The sequence below is a fragment of the Kogia breviceps genome, chromosome X (genome assembly GCF_026419965.1).
Source record: "Kogia breviceps isolate mKogBre1 chromosome X, mKogBre1 haplotype 1, whole genome shotgun sequence".
Lineage (NCBI taxonomy): Eukaryota > Metazoa > Chordata > Mammalia > Artiodactyla > Physeteridae > Kogia > Kogia breviceps.
Window position 1 is genome coordinate 90,544,980 of NC_081330.1, and position 23,181 is coordinate 90,568,160.

The 23,181-nt window shown below is 36.0% G+C and overlaps 1 pseudogene; it reads left to right on the top strand.

The window, feature by feature from the left end:
* The first annotated feature begins 1,468 nt into the window (after positions 1-1,468).
* The window catches only part of LOC131748146 (centromere protein V-like protein 3), a 44,269-nt pseudogene continuing 22,556 nt past the window's right edge, over positions 1,469-23,181 (top strand).

The following is a 23,181-nucleotide window of genomic DNA, read 5'->3' on the forward strand; positions in this document are numbered from 1 at the left end:
GCATCCGGAGCCTGTGCTCTGCAGCGGGAGAGGCCACAAGAGTGAGAGGCCCGCATACCACACACACAAAAAAAATTCTATTTGGGCCATAAAGACAAAACAAAACAAAAAGCAGCAGTATCTATATTAATTACATAATGTAGACTTCATTGCAAAGAAAATTAGTAGAGATCAAAACAAAACATTATATAATAAAGAATCAATCCTCCAAAAAGTCTTTCCTGATCCTATCCACTCCTCCTATTAGTGTGTATGGGTGTTTCTCTGTGTTCCAGACCCACCTGTCCTTACTCCTGTTAGAGCAAACATCACACTATTTTGGTAATTATATATTTTTATAACTGACCCTAATAGATTGTAAGTGCTTTGGAAAGCCTTATCCATCTCCGCATTATCAGACTCCAACATGGTACCTGGTGCCCAGCAGGTGCTCAGTAAATTATTGCCTTACTGAGGTAGAACATAGATAGGCCCCAGTCTGAGCAGCTGCAACTGGTTTCTTGCTGCCCTGAGACCAAAAATAGGCACAAATGAAGTGACTGGCCAAAGACAACCCAGAAAACTACCCTCATATGAGCAACCTAAGCTGCCCCTATTACACACAACTCACTCCAAATTCACCTGTGTGCTCTTCCATAAGTACTTTGCTTCTAATAACTGTTGTCTCTGTTTCACAATCTTGGTCTCTTTGCTGAATTCTTTCTTCAAAGAAGACAATGATTGGGGTTCTTCTTCCAGCCATCTCACTGGCAGAGTCATTACAACTGAAATTCAAGCAGTAAAGGTTGTTTCTCTTTTTTAAAAATTGAAGTATAGTTGATTTACAATATTATGTTAGTTTCAGATGTACAGTAAAGTGATTCATTTATATATATACATATTTTTTTCAGATTCTTTTCCATTACAACTTATTACAAGATATTGATTGTAGTTCCCCATGCTATAAATACTTGTTTTTTAAATCTGTTTTATGTATAGTAGTGTGTATCTGTAAACCCTATACTCCTAATTTATTCTTCCCTCCCTTTCCCCTTTGGTGACCCTAAGTTTGTTTTCTATGTCTGTGTGTCTATTTCTGCATTGTAAATAAATTCATTTGCATTATTTTTTGATTCCACATATAAGTGATATCATATAATATTTGTCTTTCTCTCTCTGACTTAATTTACTCAGTATGATAATCTCTAGGTCCATTCAAGTTGATTAAAATGGTGATATTTCATTCTTTTTTATGGCTGAGTAATATTCCTGTGTAGGAAGAGTCAGTACCAGACACTTCCTCATCCCAGCATCATGATTCATCCTCCTCCTGGGTTCTGAGAGCATCACCAGGCATGGATCCCACACACACAGGGTGCTGCACAGCTCCTGCAACAGGTGCAGGGTGCAGAATTTCCATGCATCAGTCTCTGACCCCAGAGTTTATGGCATCACCCTGCACTGCCTGGATGCAGGCACCGTGTGCAGCATGGTCGCCGAAGAGGTCACCATTAGCAATGTGGGGGAGGAGGCCATGAAGGAGCACAAAGCCGTCCAGAGTGGGTCCACAAAGTGAGCCCCTGCCTCTCTTCCTGAGGAGGGGCGAGCACTGGGCCCACAATACACCTGAATCAGAAGGGAACCACCTCAGTGCTTGTCAAAGACAGTGTGTGAAAGAGGTCTGTTTCTGGACTGGTGAACCCATGATGTTGCTCCAAGCTTCTATCCCTTCCCTGCCAGTATTTTTCAAGGGACTTGCTCATAATAATAAAAACAAAAAACCTGAGCATGAATTTGTCTGCATACAACGATAATAATTTTCCAGTCCAATCAGCAAGTAGTGGCTCTACTTTTTCAAGCCATCTTTTACATCACCGAGTTCTCACAAATCACTTGCAGATTGTTCATATGTACTGTACAGTTATGGCGCTATTGTGAACAGGATTCTCTTTAGCAGCTGCATCTGGTACATGGGACCACTACATCCAAATGTTTTCCTAAACATTTTTAAGACGTTTTCTATTGCTTATCCCTGTGTGTGTTCCAGGTACGCACTCACATTTTTGTTACTTAGACATAGGCTTTATTTTCAGCTATATTGTTTATTTAATGTATTTTATATACTATGTTTAAGATTAATTAGTGTTACATACCTCATTGTACTTATTTTTCAAATGATGTTGTTATTTTGCTTGGTTTTGTTTTGGAATCTGTCTCTGGGTAGGGGGGCAAGGAGACAGAGGGGTGAGAGAGATGTCTGTGTACTGTATGCCCTGTTTGATGTTCTGAAATTCCTACCTTATACATGTGTTAAGTATTCAGAAATTAGTAAATACGTTAAAAATGAGATTAGGTATTTTGATTTATATACAACAGGGCTTGTCTATGGGAATGGTTCATTGTTGAATGTATTTGGTCTCAGATTATTTGTGAAAATGGTGGTGTCCAGATCCTCTAAATTCTTGAAAAGGAGAAATAGCAGAATGTTTACAGATTCAAACTCTGGGGCAGACTACCTGTGCTTGAATCCAGGCGCTGCTACCTACTAGTTAAGTGACAAGTCAAGTTGCTTAAACTCTGTATTCCTCAACTTTATCTTCTGTAAATAATGTTAACAACCAACAGTTTGTCTTCAGGGTAGCATAGTACTTTGTACTTACTAAGTTGTTAATTAATGCTTGTTTTATTCTTTCCACTGGTTTAAAATCTCAAAACCTCCTCCTATCAAGTCATCCCATAATGTAGGAGCATCTCCATGATAGCTGAGATTTAGCCATAATATTTACACCATCTCATGCTGGGTTAATATTTAGAGCAGAAGGCACAATGCAATGATACTAGGTGAAAGTAATTAATATGGCAATATTTTAAATCCTAAATCCAGATAGAAATCAGGAGGAGGCAATTGTTTCCATAAAGATAATTTAGAGGGCAACAAGGAGGTACTCTCAGAAAAACTGAAAGGAAATAAGATTTTTCTCTACATGTGAAACACAAAAATCAGAGCAAAGGTATTCAAATTTTCTTTAAGGAATTAGACATATTCACAGTGTGATTTGCATGTATAAAAAGATTTTTGAAAATAAGCAATACTAAACTGTATTGTTTAGGTATATATATGGTTGGACAACTCTAACGAAATGCAAGGAAATAATTTAAACAAGGATCTGATTGGGGCTTAAGTCTATGGAGGAGGGATGGCTTTATGACTTGAGTGGGGAACATGTCATTTGTTTCTGTTACTCTTGTTATATAACAAACTACCCCAAACTTAGTCCACAAAAGAAAAAAAACATTTAATTATATGCTTGGAGTTTCAGAGTATGTAATTCAGAAAGAGCATAGTGAATATGACTTGTTTCATATGATGTCTGTGGCCTCAGTGGGAAAAAAAACAAATGGCTGGGGGCTGGAACCATCTGAAGGCTCATTCATTTGCATGGCTGGCACCTGTATTGAGAACACTGGAAGACTAGGACTGACAAATAGAGTGCCATCATATTATGTCTCAGTGTAATTTGGCTCCCTCACAGCATGACAGGCTTCACAGTAGTCAGGCTTCATATTTCATAATTCAGGCTCAAAAAAGGACCATTCCAGTAAATGAGGTAGATATGGCATCACTTTGTATGACCAGGACTCAAAAGTCATGTCACATCACTTCTGTCACACTTTATGAATTACAAGTGAGTCACAAGCCCTTTCAGATTCAAGTAGTGGAATTAGACTTCATCTATTAAGGCAGATAGGTGGTAACTTTTATAAGAGCATGAGAGGTGGAAGATATCATTGTGGTCACCTTTGGAAAATCCAGTCATTCACAGTGAGCTTTTAGGTAGCTCTTTATGCTTTATTCGGCTGTTTTCTGTATAATTATTTAACAGTTCACAGAGAGTTTAGGTATAATTAGTGTATGATTTAATTAATAATTTTAAAAAGGGTGATTCTGACTCTAATCTCACAGCAAGATCAAGACCAGGCTACATGTATTACTGGAGTTACAGAGAGGATATGACAGCCAGAAGGAGGCTGGTTGGTTAGGCCTAAAGGAAACCTTGGAAATGCCTATATAAGAACAGTCCAGGGTAGAAAAATTCTTTTCCATAGAATTATAAATATTCCTCATCTCACTGGAAAAGTTTAACCTATTACTATTTGGACCTATTGGACTACCTTGACATGATGTCACTGAATGACACTTACTCTGTCCTTTCTAAGTGTTCATTCACTCCAAAAATATTTACTGAGTGTTTATCATGTACTAAGTAGAATGTTAGAAGGACTCAAGGCTATGGGGAAAAAGTGGAGATAGATAAAGATGCTCAAGTACCAATGCTTAGGGTAAATATTAAATGAGTGTTGGGTTAGACAAACTTAGAAAGTCCATAATGACCACAAAGAAAAAGATCTATAGAATATACACAAAAGGAAATGAGAAGGAAATGAAAGTATGTCACTACAAAATAAAATAAACTAAACATAAAGGAAGGCAATACAGCCAGAAATCAGAGACATTAAAAGCTATAAGATGCACAGAAAACAATTAACAAAATGGCAATTCTAAGCCCTTCCTTATCAGTAATTCTTAAAATGTAAATGGATTAAACTTGTCAATCAACAGACATATTGGCAGAATGGATTTTAAAAGAAGATTCAACTATATGCTGTCTACAAGAGATTCACTTTAGCTTTAAGAATATCTACGGGTTGAAAGTAAAATGATTGAAGAAGATATTCCAGGCAAGTAGTAAAACAAAGAGAGCATGGGTGGCTATATTAATATCAGATAAAATATACTTTATGTCAAAAACTGTCACAGGGCTTCCCTGGTTGTGCTGTTGTTGAGAGTCCACCTGCTGATGCAGGGGATGTTGGTTCGTGCCCCAATCCGGGAATATCCCACATGCCGTGGAGAGGCTAGACCCATGATCCATGGCTGCTGAGCCTGCATATCCAGAGCCTGTGCTCTGCATTGGGAGAGGCCACAACAGTGAGAGGCCCACGTACCACAAAAAAAAACTCTCATAAAAGACAAAGAGGGACATTATGTAATGATAAAAGGATCAGTTTGCCAAGAAGGTATAACAATTTTAAATATACATATATCAAAGACTAGAGCTACTAATATATGAGGCAAATAATGACAGAATTGAAGGGATACATAGGCAGATTTTTAATAATAGTAGGATATTTAAGTACCCATCTTTCAATAATGGATAGTACAAACAGGCAAAAAATCAATAAGGAAACAGAGACCTTGAATAAAACTATAGACCAATTGGACCTAATAGTCATTCACAGAACATTCCACCACCAACACCAGAATACACATTTTTAGGAAGTTTACATGGAATAGTTCCCCAGGATAGACTATATGTTAGTCCCCAAAACAAGTTTTAGTAAATTTTAAAAGATTAAACTCATACAAATTATCTTTTCCAATCACAATGGAATGAAACTATGTCAATAGCAGAAGGAAAACATGAAAATTCACAAATATGTGGAAATTAAATACTATACACTTAAACAACAAATGGGTCAAAGAAGAAATCACTAGGAAAATAAGGACAAACTACATCCAAAACTAGCAGAATGAAGGAAATAACGAAGAGTAGAGAAAAGAGAAATGGCTAGATAATCAACAGAACCAAGTGTTGGTTCTCTGGAAAGATCAACAAAATTGACAAATTTTTAACCAGATTGACTATGATAAAAAGAATGCTCAAATAATTAAAATCAGAAAAGAAAGAGGGCACATTTCAACCTATTTTGCAGAAATAAAAAGTCCTATAAAATAATACTATAAAGAACTGTACACCAACAAACTGGATAACCTAGATGCAACAGATAAATCCTTAAAAATACACAACCTATGAAGACTGAATCATGAAGAAATAGAAAATCTGAACAGATCAATGACTGGCAATGATATTGAATCAGTGATAGAAAATCTCCCAACACAGAAAAGTCCAGGACCAATGGCTTCATTGGTGAATTCTACCAAACATTTAAAGAATTAACATGAATCCTCCTCAAACACTTGCCTAAAAAAATGGAAGAGAAGGGAACATTTCCAACTTCATTATATGAGGCCTGCAATACCCTGACACCGCAGCTAAAGACATTATAAGAAAAGAAAATGACAGTTCAATATCTCTTATGAATATTAATGTAAAAATCCAGAATAATATACAAGCAAATAGAGTTCAATAGCACATTAAAATGATTATACACCATGACCAAGTAGTATTGATTCCTAGAATGCAAGGATGTTTCAATACAGGAAAATAAATCAAAGTAATTCACCACATTGAGAGAATGAAGAAAAATTACCACATAATAATATCAATTATACAGAAAAATCATTTGAGTAAATCAATACTTCATAATAAAAGCACTCAACAAACCAGGAACAGAAGGAAACTACCTCAACATTTTAAAGGTCATATATAAAAAGCCCACAGCTACCATCATACTCAATGATGAAAGACTGAAAGCTTGGCCCCCTAAGATCAGAAACAAGATCAAGAGGACTGCTTTCACCACTTCTATTTAACATAGTACTGGAACTCCTAGCCAGAAGGAGAAAAACAAATACCATATGCTAGCACATATATATGGAATCTAAGAAAAAAAACATGTCATGAAGAGACTAGGGGTAGGATGGGAATAACACACAGACCTACTAGAGCATGGACTTGAGGATATGGGGAGGGGGAAGGGTAAGCTGTGACGAAGTGAGAGAGTGGCATGGACTTATATACACTACCAAATGTAAAATAGATAGCTAGTGGGAAGCAGCTGCATAGCACAGAGAGATCAGCTCGGTGCTTTGTGACCACCTAGAGGGGTGGGATAGGGAGGGTGGGAGGGAGGGAGATGCAAGAGGGAAGAGATATGGGAACATATGTATATGTATAACTGATTCACTTTGTTGTAAAGCAGAAACTAACACACCATTGTAAAGCAATTATACTCAAATAAAGATGTTAAGAAAAAAGAAAAAAGAAAATTAAAAGTACTATATCGGACTTCCCTGGTGTCACAGTGTTTAAGAATCTGCCTGCCAATGCAGGGGAAGAAGTAAAAATTAGTTATTTTAACTTAAAAAAATGGTGGAGGGCTCAAATCAGTATAATTATAAATGAAAAGGAGAAGTTAAAATGGACACCGCAGAACTACAAAGGATCATAAGAGACTACTACAAGCAACTCTATGCCAATAAAATGGACAACCTAGAGGAAACAGACAAATTCTTAGAAAGGTACAAGCTCCCAAGACTGAACAAGGAAGAACTAGAGAGTATGAACAGACCAATCACAAGTACTGAAATTGAAACGGTGATTTAAAAACTCCCAACAAGCAAAAGTCCAGGACCAGACGGCTTCACAGGCGAATTCAAACAAACATTTAGAGAATAGGTAACATCTATCCTTCTGAAACTGTCCCAAAAAATTGCAGAGGAAGGAACATTCCCAAGCACATTCTATGAGGCCATCACCCTGATATAAACACAGACAAAGATACCACACAAAAAAGAAAATTAAAGGCCAATATCACTGATGAACATAGATGCAAAAATCCTTAACAAAATACTAGCAATCCGAATCCAACAGCACATTAAAAGCATCATAAAGCATGGTCAAGTGGGATTCATCTTAGGGATGCAAGGATTCTTCAACATCCACAAATCAATCTGTGTGATACACCACATCAACAAACTGAAGAATAAAAACCATATGATCATTCCGACACATGCAGAAAAAGCTTTTGACAAAATTCAACACACATTTATGATAAAAACTCTCCTGAAAGTGGGCATAGAGGGAACATACGTCAACATAATAAAGGCCATATATGACAAACCCACAGGTAACATCATACTCAACAGGGAAAATCTGAAAGCATTTCCTCTAAGATGAGGAACAAGACAAGGATGTCCACTCTCACCACTATTATTCAACATAGTTTTGGAAGTCCTAACCATGGCAATCAGAAAAGAAAAATAAATAAAAGGAATAGAAATTGGAAAAGAAGAAGCAAAACTGTCACCGTTTGCAGATAAGATGATACTATACATAGAGAATCCTAAAGATGCTACCAGAAAACTACTAGAGCTCATTAATGAATTCGGTAAAGTTGCAGGATACAAAATTAATATACAGAAATCTGTTGAATTTCTATACATTACCAATGAAAGATCAGAAACAGAAATTAAAGAAACAATCCCACTTACCATTACATCAAAAAGAATAAAATACCTAGGAATAAACCTCCCTAAGGAGGGTTTGTAGTAAGTTTTGAAGCCAGGAAGTGTGAGGCTTCCAAATTTGATCTTATTTTTCACCTTTGAATATGATGTTAGCTGTGAGTTTGTCATATATGGCGTGTATTACATTGAAGTATGTTCCCTCTATGCCCACTTTCAGGAGAGTTTTTATCATAAATGGGTGTTAAATTTTGTCAAAAGCTTTTTCTGTATCAATCGAGATGATCATATGGTTTTTATTCTTCAGTTTATTGATGTGGTGTATCACACAGGTTGATTTGTGGTTACTGAAGAATCCTTGCATCTCTGTGATAAATCCCACTTGATCATGGTGTATGATCCTTTTAATGTTTTTTTGGAGTCTGTTTGCTAGTATTTTGTTGAGGATTTTTGCATCTATGTTCATCAGTGATATTGGCCTGTAGTTTTATTTTGATGTGATATCTTTGGCTGGTTTTGGTATCATATATGACTTTTATACTTATGCTTCTATTTCTATGGAACAGATATCCATGATTTAGATTACTGAGTCAAGGGGTGTGTGTGTGTGTTTTGGGTTTTATTTATTTATTTATTTATTTATTGGCTGCTCTGGGTCTTAGTTGCAGCATGTGGGATCTAGTTCCCTGAATAGGGATTGAACCTGGACCCCCTGCATTGGGAGCATGGAGCCTTAACTGCTGCACTACCAGAGAAGTCCCCATGTATAGTTTTTTTCTTTTTAGTACATCTTTATTGGAGTATAATTGCTTCACTATACCGTGTTAGTTTCTGTTGCACAACAAAGCGAATCAGGCATATGCATACAAATGTTCCCATATCCCCTCCTTCTTGAACCTCCCTTCAATCCTCCCTATCCCACCCCTCTAGGTCATCACAAAGCACCAAGCCAATCTCCCTGTGCTATGCTGCTGCTTCCCACCAGCCAGCTATTTTACATTAGGCAGTGTATATACGTCAAGGCAACTCTTACTTTGCCCCAGCTTCATTAGCCCACCCCATGTCCTCAAGTACATTCTGCATGTCTACCTCTTTATTCCTGCCCTGCAACTAGGTTCATCAGCACCATTTTTTTAAGATTCCATATATATGTGTTAACATATGGTATTTGTTTTTCTCTTTCTGACTTCACTCTGTATGACAAACTCTAGGGCCATCCATCTCACTACAAATAACTCAGTTTAGTATGTTTTTATGGCTGAGTAATATTCCATTGTATATATGTGCCACATCTTCTTTATCCATTCATCTGTTGATGGACACTTAGGTTGCATCCATGTCCTGACTATTGTAAATAGAGCTGCAATGAACATTGTGGTGCATGTCTCTTTTTGAATTATGGTTTTCTCAGGGTATATGCCCAGTAGTGGGATTGCTGTGTAATATGGTAGTTTTACTTTTAGTTTTATAAGGAAGCTTCATACTGGTTTCCATAGTGGTTGTATCAATTTACATTCCCACCAACAGTGTAGGAGGGTTCCCTTTTGATCACACCCTTTCCAGTATTTATTGTTTCTAGCTTTTTTGATAATGACCATTCTGACCAGTGTCAGGTGATACCACATTGTAGTTTTGATTTGCATTTCTCTAATAATTAGTGATGTTGAGCGTCTTTTCATATGCCTTTTGTCCATATGTATGTCTTCCTTGATGAAATGTCTATTAGGTCTTCCAACCACTTTTTAACTGTATTGTTTGGTTTTTTGATATTGAGCTGTTTGTATATTTTGGAGATTAACCCTTTGTCTGTGTTTCATTTGAAAATATTTTCTCCCATTCTGAGGGTTGTCTTTTTGTCTTGTTTATGGTTTCCTTTGCTGTGTAAAAGCTTGTAAGTTTAATTAAGTCCCATTTGTTTATTTTTGTTTTTATTTCTGTTACTCTAGGAGGTGGGTCATAAAAGATCTTCCTGTTGTTTATGTCAGAGGGTTTCTCCTATGTATACCTCTATAAGTTTTATAGTGTCTGTTCTTACATTTACGTCTTTAATTCATTTTGAGTTTATTTTTGTGTATGGTGTTAGGTAGTGTTCTAATTTCATTCTTTTACATGTAGCTGTCCAGTTTTCCCAGCATCACTTATTGAAGAGGCTGTCTTTTCTCCGTTTTATGTTCTTGCCTCCTTTGTCTTAAATTAAGTGCCCATATGTGCATGGGTATTTCTCTGGGCATTCTATCCCATCCCATTGACCTATATTTCTGTTTTTGTGCCAGTACCATACTGTCTTGTTTACTGTAGCTTTGTGGTATAGTTTGAAGTCAGGGAGCCTGATTCTTCCAACTCCGTTTTTCTTTCTCAAGATTGTTTTGGCTATTCGGGGTCTTTTGTGTTTCCATATGAATTGTAAGATTTTTTGTTCTAATTCTGTGAAGAATGCCATTAGTAGTTTGATAGGGATGCATTGAATCTATAGTTTGCTTTGGGAATTATATTCATTGTCACATACTGATTCTTTCAATCCAAGAACATGGTATATTTCTGCACCTGTCTATGTCATCTTTGATTTCTTTCATCAGTGTTTTATAGTTTTCTGAGCACAAGTCTTTCACCTCCTTAAGCAGGGTTATTCCTAGTTATTTTATTCTTTTTGTTGCAGTGGTAAATGGGAGTGTTTCCTTAATTTCTCTTTCTAATTTTTCCTTGTTGGTGTATAGGAATGCCAGAGATTTCTGTGCATTAATTTTATATCCTGCAACCTTACCAAATTCATTGATGAGTTCTAGTAGTTTTCTGGTGGAATCTTTAGGATTTTCTATGTATAGTATCATGTCATTGGCAAATAGTGACAGTTTTACTTCTTTTCCAATTTGTAATTCTTTTATTTCTTTTTCTTCTCTGATTGCCATGGCTAGAACTTCCAAAACTATGTTGAATAATAGTGGCAGGATTGGACATCCTTGTCTTGTCTTGATCCTTGTAGAAATTCTTTCAATTTTTCACCATTGAGTATGATGCTTGCTGTGTATTTGTCATATATTGCCTTTATTATGTGGAGGTAGTTCCCTCTATGCCCATATTCTGGAGAGTTTTTGTCATAAATCGGTAGTGAATATTGTCAAAACTTTTTCAGCATCTATTGAGATGATCATATGGTTTTATTCCTTAATTTGTTAATATGGTGTATCACACTGATTGATTTGCATATATTGAAGAATCCTTGTGTTCTTGGGATAAATCCTACTTGATCATGGTGTATTATACTTTTAATGTGCTGTTGGATCCTGTTTGCTAGTATTTTGATCAGGATTTTTCATCTCTGTTCGTCAGTGTTATTAGTCTATAATTTTCTTTTGTGTGTGTGATATCTTTTTCTGGTTTTGGTATCAGGTTGATGGTGGCTTTGTAGAATGAATTTGGGAGTGTGTCTCCCTCTGCAATTTTTTTAAAGAGTTTGAGAAGGATCGGTGTTAACGTTTCTCTAAATATTTGATACAATTCAACTGTGAAGCCATCTGGTCCTGGACTTTTGTTTGTTGGACAATTTTTAATTACAGTTTCAATTTCATTACTTGTGATAGGTCTGTTTATATCTTCTAATTCTTCTTGGTTCAGTCTTGGAAAATTGTACCTTGCCACAAATTTGTCTATTTCTTCATGTTGTCCATTTTATTGGCATATAGTTGTTTGCTGTAGTCACTTATAATCCTTTGTATTTCTGCAGTGTCACTTGTGATTTCTCCTTTTTCATTTCTAAATTTATTGAGTTGTTTCCTCTCCCTTTTTTTCTTGATGAGTCTTGCTAAGGGTTTATCAATTTTGTTTATCTTCTCAGAGAACCAGCTTTTAGTTTTATTGATCTTTCCTACCTATTGGTTTCTTTGTTTCTATTTCATTTATTTCTAATCTGATCTTTATTATTTCTTTCCTTCTACTGACTTTGGGTTTTCTTTGTTCTTCTTTCTCTAGTTGTTTTAAGTGTAGGGTTAGATTGTTTATTTGAGATTTTTCTTGTTTCTTGAGGTGAGATTGAATTGCTAGAATCTTCCCTCTTAGAATTGTTTTGCTGCATTCCATTGGTTTTGGGTCATCGTTTTTTCATTGTCATTTGTTTCTATGTATTTTTAAAATTTCTTCTTTGATTTCTTCAGTGATCTCTTGCTTATTTACTAGTGCACTGTTTAGCCTCCATGCATTTGTGTTTTTTACAGTTTTTTTTCCTGTAATTGTTTTCCAATCTCATAGCGTTGTGGTCAGAAAAGTTGCTTGATACAATTTCTATTTCCTTAAATTTTCTGAGGCTTGATTTGTGATGAAAGATGTGATCTATCCTGGAGAATGTTCCATGTGCACTTGAGAAGAAAGTGTATTCTGCCACTTTTGGGTGGAATGTTCTATAAATATCAATTAGATCTATCTGGTCTATTGTGTCATTTAAAGCTTGTGTTTCCTTATTTATTTTTTGTTTGGATGATCTGTCCATTGGTGTAAGTGGGGTGTTAAAGTCCCCTACTATTATTGTGTTACTGTCAATTTCTTATTTTATAGCTGTTAGCATTTTTCTTATGTATTGAGGTGCTCCTATCTTGGGTGCATAAACATTTATAATTGTTATATCTTCTTCTTGGATTGATCCTTTTATCATTATGTAGTGTCCCTCCTTATCTCTTGTAACAGTCTTTATTTTAAAGTCTATTTTATCTGATAAGAGTATTGCTACTCCAGCTTTCTTGTGATTTCCATTTGCATGGACTATATTTTTCCATCCCTTCACTTTCAGTCTGTTTGTGTCCCTAGGTCTGAAGTAGGTCTCTTGTAGACAGCATATATACAGTTCTTATTTTTGTATCCATGCAGCCTGTCTGTGTCTTTTGGTCGGGACATTTAATCCATTTACATTCAAGATTATTATAAATATGTATGTTCCTATTACCACATTCTTAATTGTTTTGGGTTTGTTTTTGTGGGTCATTTTCTTTTCTTGTTTTTCCTGCTTAGAGAAGCTTCTTTAGCATTTGTTGTAAAGCTGGTTTTTTGGTGCTGAATTCTCTTAACTTTTGTCTGAAAAGCTTTTGACTTCTCCATCGAATCTGAATGAGATCCTTGCTGGGTAGAGTAATCTTGGTTGTAGGTTTTTCCTCTTTCATCACTTTAAGTATATCCTGCCACTCCCTTCTGGCCTGCAGTGTTTCCATCGAAAAATAAGCTGATAACCTTATGGGGATTCCTTTGTATGTTATTTTTTGTTTTTCCCTTGCTGCTTTTAATATTTTTTCTTTGAATTTAATTTTTGTTAGTGTGATTAATATGTGTCTTGGTATGTTTTTCCTAGGGTTTATCCTGTATGGGACTCTCTGTTCTTCCTGGACTTGGGTGACTATTTCCTTTCCCATGTTAGGGAAGTTTTCCACTATAATCTCTTCAAATATTTTCTCAGACCCTTTCTTTTTCTCTTCTTCTTCTGGGACCCCTATCATTTGAATGTTGGTGCATTTAGTGTTGTCCCAGAGGTCTCTGAGATTGTCTTCAATTATTTTCATTCTTTTTTCTTTATTCTGCTCCTTGGCAGTTATTTCCAACATTTCGTCTTACAGCTCACTTATTCATTCTTCTGCCTCCATTATTCTGTTATTGATTCCGTCTAGTGTATTTTTCATTTTAGTTATTGTGTTGTTCATCTGTTTTTTTTTTTGTTGTTGTTCTTTAGTTCTTCTAGATCTTTGTTAAACATTTCTTGTATTTTCTCAATCCATGCTTCCATTCTATTTCTGAGATTCTGGATCATCTTTACTATCATTACTCTGAATTCTTTTCAAGTAGATTGCCTATTTCCTCTTCCTTTTTTTGTCTTATAGGTTTTTACCTTGCTCTTCATTTGTGACATATTTTTTGCCATCTCTTTTTTTTTAGTTGGATTCTGTTCCTGTTTTACTGGTTGTTTGGCCTGAGGCTTCCAACACTGGAGTTTGTAGGCTATTGGGTAGAGCTGGGTCTTGGTGCTGAGATGAGGGACTCCGTGAGACCTCACTCCAGTGAATATTCCCTGGGCTCTGAGTTTCTCTGTTAGGCCAGTGTTTCAGACTCGGAGCTTCCACTGCAGGAGCTTCTGCCAGACTCTGGGTAGTTCACTCTGGGGTTCCCCTCGTCTCCTTGGGGGTCAGATTTCCCCACCAGTGGCTGGCATACACCCTAGTTGTGGGGAGACACTAATTCCGCATCTTCCCACACTGTCATCTTGATTCTAAACCCATGTGTAGTTTTAATACATGATTTCACCAGTTTTGTGTTCTTAAGTCCAAAAGTCTTAACACTTTGTAATATTACCACTAATATATATGAATAAAGTTTTCCTCATATCCTTGCCAATAATTGAAATTATAACTCTTAGTGTTTGCAAATCTCATGTATGTAAAGTAGTAGTCTCATTATTTTTTAATTTGCATTTATCTGACTACTATAGGATTTTAGCTTCCCCCTCCCATTATTTATTGATTTATTGGTCATTTAGATCTGCAACTTTGTGAATTACTGATTCTTATCCTCCTCCCATTAAAAAAAATTAGGTTGCTTGCCCCTTTTTTTTTTTTGTGGTACATGGGCCTCTCACTGCCATGGCCTCTCCCATTGTGGAGCACAGGCTCCAGATGCGCAGGCTCAGTGGCCATGGCTCATGGGCCCAGCCACTCTGTGGCATGTGGGATCCTCCCAGACTGCAGCACGAACCCATGTCCCCTGCATCAGCAGGCAGACTCAACCACTGTGCCACCAGGGAAGCCCCTTGCCCTTTTCCTAGTCAATTTGTAAGAGTACTTTCTGTATAGTTTGGATATTAACCCTTTGTCATCTGCATTAAATTATATTTCCTGATTTTTTTAAAAAATATTTATTTATTTATTTGGTTGCATCAGTCTTTCTTGGGGCAGGTGGCTCCTTAGTTGTGGCTCCAGGGCTCCTTAGTTGCAGCTCACTGGTTTCCCGCCTCCTTAGTTGCAGCACACGGGCTCCTTAGTTGTGGTACATGAACTCTAAGTTGTGGCATGCATGTGGGATCCAGTTCCATGACCAGGGATCGAACCTGGTCCCCCTGCATTGGGAGCATGGAGTCTTATCCACTGACTTTCCACCAGGAAAGTCCCCCTAATTTTTTTTTGTTTATATATTAATGATATTATTTGTCATTCAAAGTTTTAAAATTGCATAGAGTCAAATGTGTCTGTTTTTATTTTTTTATTTGAACTTTCAGAGTTTCCAGTGTAGATTTCTCTGGCTCCTATATTATTCATATAAAGCTTCCTAGATCTTCTTGCAACATTCATTTTGTTTATTTAAAACTTCTGTTTATTTAAAACTTTTCCATATTTAAACTTTAGTTCATCTCAATCCTGTGATGTATGGTATTGTACATGCTGTAAGATGACAATTCAATTTTATTAATAGTCAGTTATACCATGAATTTAAGTACCACCTTTATTTTATGTTATTATATATATATAAAATGATATTAGCATTATAATATAATGATATTCACTAAGGCAAGTCCTCTCACTATTCTTTTTCATAATGTCACTGTCTATTCTTGTTAATTTTTTACAAATAAACTTTTGACTATTTTATAAAATTCTAACATAGTAAATCCCATGTATTATAGTTACTATCGAATGTTATATTTTAACTTTGGAGGACTTGATTCTTTGTGATATGAATTAAATCTTCTCATCAAAGAACATGGTTTTTCTTTTTAATGCCTCAGATTTGTTTTCTGTCTTTCAATCAGATTTTATAGTTTTCTTCCTCTCATTCTGCTTTTCTTGTTAAATTGATGTCTGAATATTTTATATTGTTTCACTATAACAAATGAAATGTTTTTTTTTCCCCTTACTACTTCCTTTCTCCTTAACTGTTTGTATTTAAGCCTTGCTCTGAGACTCTTGTTTTAAGTGTCATCAAAGTTTCACAGAAGCAGATTATTAATCACTTTTGAAGGTGATAAAAATGCTAGAATCACAGGGTCATATAGTCCAATCCCTACCTGGACAAAACTAGGTAAATTTCTGCAAACTACCTAAATATGCTCTGCTGTTATGTCTTTATTCCCCATGCTTTTGCACCCTGCTCTGTGTCCCAGGAGGGGACTTTGCCCTCTGGATTCTTTTTTTGGTAATTTTTAAATTGAAGTCTAGTTGATTTACAATGTTGTGTTTCAGGTTTACGGCAAAGTGATTCATATATATATATTTTTCTTTTTCATATTCTTTTCCATTATATGTTATTACCAAATATTGACTATAGTTCCCTGTGCCATACAGTAGGTCTTTGTTGTTTACCTATTTTAAATATATAGTAGTGTGTATCTGTTAATCCCTAACTCCTAATTTATCCCTTACTGCTCCTTTCCCCTTTGGTAACCATAAGTTTGTTTTCTATATCTGTGAGTCTATTTCTGGTTTGTAGATAAGTTCATTTGTATCATTCTTTTAGATTCCACATATAAGTGATATCATATGATATTTGTCTTTGTCTGGCTTACTTCACTCAGTATGATAATCAGACTGGTGCTCTGTAAGAATGAGGCTCTATAACCAAGGCTACTCTTCATGCTTCCCCTAGGAAAGAATACGTGGAGATCCAAACAGACCTGCTGCAGTTCAGCAGAACCTTTAATGCTGTCCTTTGTATAAGCCATCACCAATATGTAGAAGTAGCAAGCCAAAACTCCTTGGGAGAGGAAGCAAGATTGCCATTTTTATCGTTTTCTTTTTGTCCTCTCATCCAAGGCACAGATATGTTTTCTTTCTTAGGTGGTCTCTGCTAGGAAAGCTTATAAAAATAAGCTATACATTATTCAAATTAGCCCTAACAGTTCTTTTTGTAGTACCTAGTAACAGCAGTGACTTTGCACCCTCTGGTGGATTTCGTAAGAACAGACACAGCTCTGTGCAGTTACGGATCTTTGGTAGACATCAAAATGCACAGAAGAGAATTCTGGGAGCATCATCAGAAGTCAGCAGGCAGCTGATTCTTGTTTTCATATGGTACAGGAAGAAGGTCCTTGGCATCTGGTTAATACTTCAGTTATGTTAGTTTCATCTATAGTAAGTTTCAGGTGTCACATCCAGGCAAAGCAGAGTCCAACAGAAAAAAGAGGAGTTTTTTCCCCCTTGGGTATAGTTTTTGAAGAATGAGAAAATGTGTTCTATATCATTTGCCCCCAAATTCAGGTTCTGCTTACCTTTCCCTAATTCTGATTGTGATCTTGATTCATTCAGGATAATAAATCTTATCCTCTATCATTTTCCATTCCAGGAAATCCTTTCACTATACCTTTACACCCATGTTTGAACTAGACCTAGGTGAATGGGAAAAGGATGTTGGCGAAATTCTCCTATATTGCCCTAGTACTCCCATCATAACTACCTGACCTCACCTCTTGGATCTCTGGACCTCACACTTCTGTTCAGTGGGTATTTGGGACTTCATGGTTGAGAAAGGCAGACATGGACCCTACTTTTAGGGAATTCACAGTCAGCTGGGAAGGCAGACAATAAATAAATAAATGAATAATCTTCAACTGTGATGAGTGTACTTTGTAATGGGCAGAATTCTCCTTCACTCTGGAAGGAGAATGGCACTGGCAGCATATGGCAGGGGACTATAAACCTTGTTTAGGGTGTGTCATCTCCCTGAGTGACCAATAAGTTCAGATATAAAGGATGAGTAGGAGTTAGTCCAAGGAGAAGTGGGTAGAGTTGTCAAAGCAAAGGAACAGCATGCATGTGGTCCCAGGGGCCAGAAATACTGTGGCGTATTCAAGGAACAGACTTCATCCCTGATCCCAGTAGCAGATTGTAGAAAATATTGGTTTACCCAGCTCTTAAAAACTATGACGTTCCCATCGAATTAATGTGAATAAGGTAAAGAGTGTGAGCACAGGGCCAGACCACCTGGGTTCAAATCCCCTCCCCACCCCTTACTAGCAGTGTAACCTTCAGCATATAACCTGAGATGTCTCAGTAAGTGCTTCTTCTTCCTGTACTGTGGAATTAGGAAAACTGTATCACCTATCTCATGTCAGAGAATACTTCATAATACTGCTGTGAGGATTAAATTAGTCAATTTAAGCACTTAAAACAGTGCTTAGTACACTGTAAGGACTCAAAATAGTGGTGTTATTATTAATATTTATGTGTAACTAGGTTGGGAGCTAATTGATTTGAAAGCTGTATTCAAAAGCTTCAGACATCATTGTTTATTTGACATACATCTCCAAGGTGGAACAGATAGTTCCAACATTAACAGTATGTAAAACTCTTTTTCTAGAGTGTGTGTGTATGGGGGTGGCTATAAACATATGCTCCCATTTAGGCAGCCTGTGATGTAGGATTAGGAGTACATCTGATTTTTGGAACGTTTTTATGTTAGTTAATTTCAAACTTATACAAATGTTGCAAGAATAGTACAAGGAATTCCCCAGTTGTTAATATTTTACCACCTTTGGTTTATCATTCTCTCTTTCTCCCTCTCTCTCTCTCTGTGTCAATAGTTACACACATATGTAACTATTTTTTTCTGAATCATTTGAGAATAAGTTGCAGACTTCATGCCCTTTTATGCCTAGATATTTATCATGGTTCCCAAGTACAAGTATAATTATCAAAATAAGGAAATGTGCATGAATGAAAATAATATTATTAATAAATAATGAAATAAAATATTTCATTATTGTACTTAGTCTACAGATTTTATACAAACTTTACCAATTTTCCCAATAATATCTTTTATAGAATTTTTTCCTGATCAATGATCCATTCCACGGTCATGCATTGTATTTAATTGACATGTCACTTTAGACTCCTTCACTCTGGAACAGTTTCTCAGGCTTTCTTCATCTTCCACACCTTGACAATTTTCAAAACTTTGGGCTAATTATTTTGTAGTGTCCATCATTTGGTGATTATCTGATTGTTTTCTCATGATGTTTTCTCATGATTCAACTAAGGTTAGGCAAATTTGACAGGAACATCACAAAAATGATAGCACGTCTTTCTCATTATATCATAAAGGCAGGTTTGTCCCAATATAGATTCTGATCACTTTGTTAAAGTGGTGTCCAATAGGTTAATCAAATGTAAATTTACTACTTTCCTTTCTAACTGTTAAGTTTTCTTTGGGGAGCTAATGTGAGAATATGTACATATTCCTTTGATCATAAAACTTCCATGTAGCAATTTTAGTGTTCAATGATGATTCTTGTCTTTGACAATTATTATATAATAGGTACAAAACGGTGCTTTTCTAACTCCAACATTTCTTCTATATTTATTAGATAGTACTCTTCTGTAAGGAAGAGCTTTTCTTTTACTTATGTATTGATTTATTTATAGTACAGATTCATAGATACTTATTTTATTCAATAGATATAAAACATCATTATTATTTATTCTCATTTTGGTTTTTTAGTTCCTCATTTTATTTTATTTTTCCAGTTTAATTCAGATATAATTGACATACATTGTTTAAGGTGTACAATGTGATAATTTGCCACATATGTATATATTTATTTAACATCTTTATTGGAGTATAATTGCTTTACAATGGTGTGTTAGTTTCTGCTTTATAACAAAGTGAATCAGCTATACATATACATATATCCCCATATCTCCTCCCTCTAGCGTTTCGCTCCCATGCTCCCTATCCCACCTTCAGCTAGGTGGTCACAAAACACTGAGCTGATCTCCCTGTGCTATGTGGCTGATTCCCACTAGCTACCTATTTTACGTTTGGTAGTGTATATATGTCCATGCCACTATCTCACTTCGTCCCAGCTTACCCTTCCCCCTCCCTGTGTCCTCAAGTCCATTCTCTACGTCTGCATCTTTATTCCTGTCCTACCCCTAGGTTCTCCAGAATACTTTTTTTTAAGATTCCATATATATTTGTTAGCATACGGTATTTGTTTTTCTCTTTCTGACTTACTTCACTCTGTATGACAGACTCTAGGTCCATCCACCTCACTACATATAACTCAATTTCGTTTCTTTTTATAGCTGAGCAATATTCCATTGTATATATGTGCCACAACTTCTTTATGCATTCACCTGTCGGTGGACACTTAGGTTGCTTCCATGTGCTATTGTACAGCTGCAATGAACAATGAACATTTGGGTACATGACTCTTTTTGCATTATGGTTTTCTCAGGGTATATGCCCAGTAATGGGATTGCTGGGTCGTATGGTAGTTCTATTTTTAAGGAACCTCCATACTGTTCTCGAGGGTGGCTGTATCAATTTACATGCCCACAAACAGTGCAAGTGTGTTCCCTTTTCTCCACACCCTCTCCAGCATTTATTGTTTCTAGATTTCTTGATGATGGCCGTTCTGACTCATATGAGGTGTATTACCTCAATGTAGTTTTGATTTGTATTTCTCTAGTGATCAGTGATGTTGAGCATCCTTTCATGTGTTTGTTGGCAGTCTGTTTATCTTCTTTGGAGAAATGTCTATTTAGGTCTTCTGCCCATTTTTGGATTGGGCTTTTTGGTTTTTGGATATTGAGCTTCATGTGCTGCTTGTAAATTTTGGAGATTAATCCATTGTCAGTTGCTTCGTTTGCAAATATTTTCTCCCATTCTGAGGGTTGTCTGTTCATCTTGTTTATGGTTTCCTTTGCTGTGCAAAAGTTTATAAGGTTCATTAGGTCCCATAGTTTTATTTGTTTTCATTTCCATTTCTATAGGAGGTGGGGCAAAAAAGATCTTGCTGTGATTATGTCATAGAGTTTTCCGCCTATGTCTTCCTCTAAGAGTTTTAACGTGTCTGGCCTTACATTTAAGACATTAAACAATTTTGAGTTTATTTTTGTGTATGGTGCTAGGGAGTGTTCTAATTTCATTCTTTTACATGTAGCTGTCCAGTTTTCCCAGCACCATTTATTGAAGAGGCTGCCTTTTCTCCATTGTATATTCTTGCCTCCTTTATCAAAACTAAGGTGACCATATGCATGTGGCTTTATCTCTGGGCTTTCTACCCTGTTCCATTGATCTATATTTCCATTTTTTGTGCCAGTACAATACTGTCTTGATTACTATATCTTTGTAGTATAGTCTGAAGTCAGGGAGCCTGATTCCTCCAGCTCCGTTTTTCTTTCTCAAGATTGCTTTGTAGTACAGTCTGAAGTGCAGGATCCTGATTCCTCCAGTTCCATTTTTCTTTCTCAAGATTGTTTGGCTATTAGGGGTCTTTTGTGTTTCCATACAAATTGTGAAATTTTTTGTTCTAGTTCTGTGAAAAATGCCATTGGTAGTTTGATAGGGATGGCATTGAATATGTAGATTCCTTTGGGTAGTATAGTCATTTTCACAATGTGGATTTTTCCAATCCAAGAACATGGTATATCTCTCTATCTGTTTGTATCATCTTTAATTTCTTTCATCAGTGTCTTATACTTTTCTGCATACAGGTCTTTTGTCTCCTTAGGTAGGTTTATTTCTAGGTATTTTATTCTTTTTGTTGCAATGGTAAATGGGAGTCTTTCCTTAATTTCTATTTCAGATTTTTCATCATTAGTGAATAGGAATGCAAGAGATTTCTGTGCATTAATTTTTTATCCTGCAACTTTACCAAATTCATTGATTAGCTCTAGTAGTTTTCTGGTAGCATCTTTGGGATTCTCTATGTATAGATAGTATCATGTCATCTGCAAACAGTGACAGCTTTACTTCTTCTTTTCCGATTTGGATTCCTTTTATTGCTTTTTCTTCTCTGATGGTGGCTGTGGCTAAAACTTCCAAAACTATGTTGAATAATAGTGGTGAGAGTGGGCAACCTTGACTTGTTCCTGATCTTAGTGGGAATGGTTTCAGTTTTTCACCATTGAGGGCTATGTTGGCTGTGGGTTTGTCATACATGGCCTTTCTTATGTTGAGGTAAGTTCCCTCTATGCCTACTTTCTGGAGAGTTTTTATCATAAATGGGTCTTGAATTTTGTCGAAAGTTTTTCTGCATCTATTGAGATGATCATATGGTTTTTCTCCTTCAGTTTGTTAATATGGTGTATCACATTGTTTGCTTTGCCTATATTGAAGAATTCTGCATTCCTGGGATAAACCCCACTTCATCATGGTGTATGTTCCTTTTAATGTGCTGTTGGATTCTGTTTGCTAGTATTGAGGATTTTTGCATCTATGTTCATCATTGATATTAGCCTGTAGTTTTCTTTCTTTGTGATATCTTTTTCTAGCTTTCATATCAGGGTGATGGTAGCCTCATAGAATGAGTTTGGGAGTGTTCCTCCCTCTGTTATATTTTGGAAGAGTTTGAGAAGGATAGGTGTTAGCTCTTCTGTAAATGTTTTATAGAATTCGTCTGTGAAGCCATCTGTTCCTGGGCTTTTGTTTGCTAGAAGATTTTTAATCACAGACTCAATTTCAGTGCTTGTGAATGGTCTGTCTATATTTTTTATTTCTTCCTGGTTCAGTCTCAGAAGGTTGTGCTTTTCTAAGAATTTGTCCATTTCTTCCAGGTTGTCCATTTTATTGGCATATAGTTGCTTGTAATAATCTCTCATAATCTTTTGTATTTCTCCAGTGTCAGTTGTTATTTCTCCTTTTTCATTTCTAATTCTATTGATTTGAGTCTTCTCCCTTTTTTTCTTGATTAGTGTGGCTAATCATTTATCAATTTTGTTTATCTTCTCAAAGAACCAGCTTTTAGTTTTATTGATTTTTGCTATTTTTTCCTTCATTTCTTTTTCATTTTTTTCTGATCTGATCATATGATTTCTTTCCTTCTGCTAATTTAGGGGTTTTTTGGTTCTTCTCTCTCTAATTGCTTTAGGTGTATGGTTAGGTTATGTATTTGAGATGTTTCTTGTTTCTTGAGGATTGTATCACTACAAACTTCCCTCTTAGAACTGCTTTTGCTGCATCCCATAGGTTTTGGGGCATCATGTTTTCATTTTCATTTGTTTTTAGGTATTTTTTGATTTCCTCTTTGATTT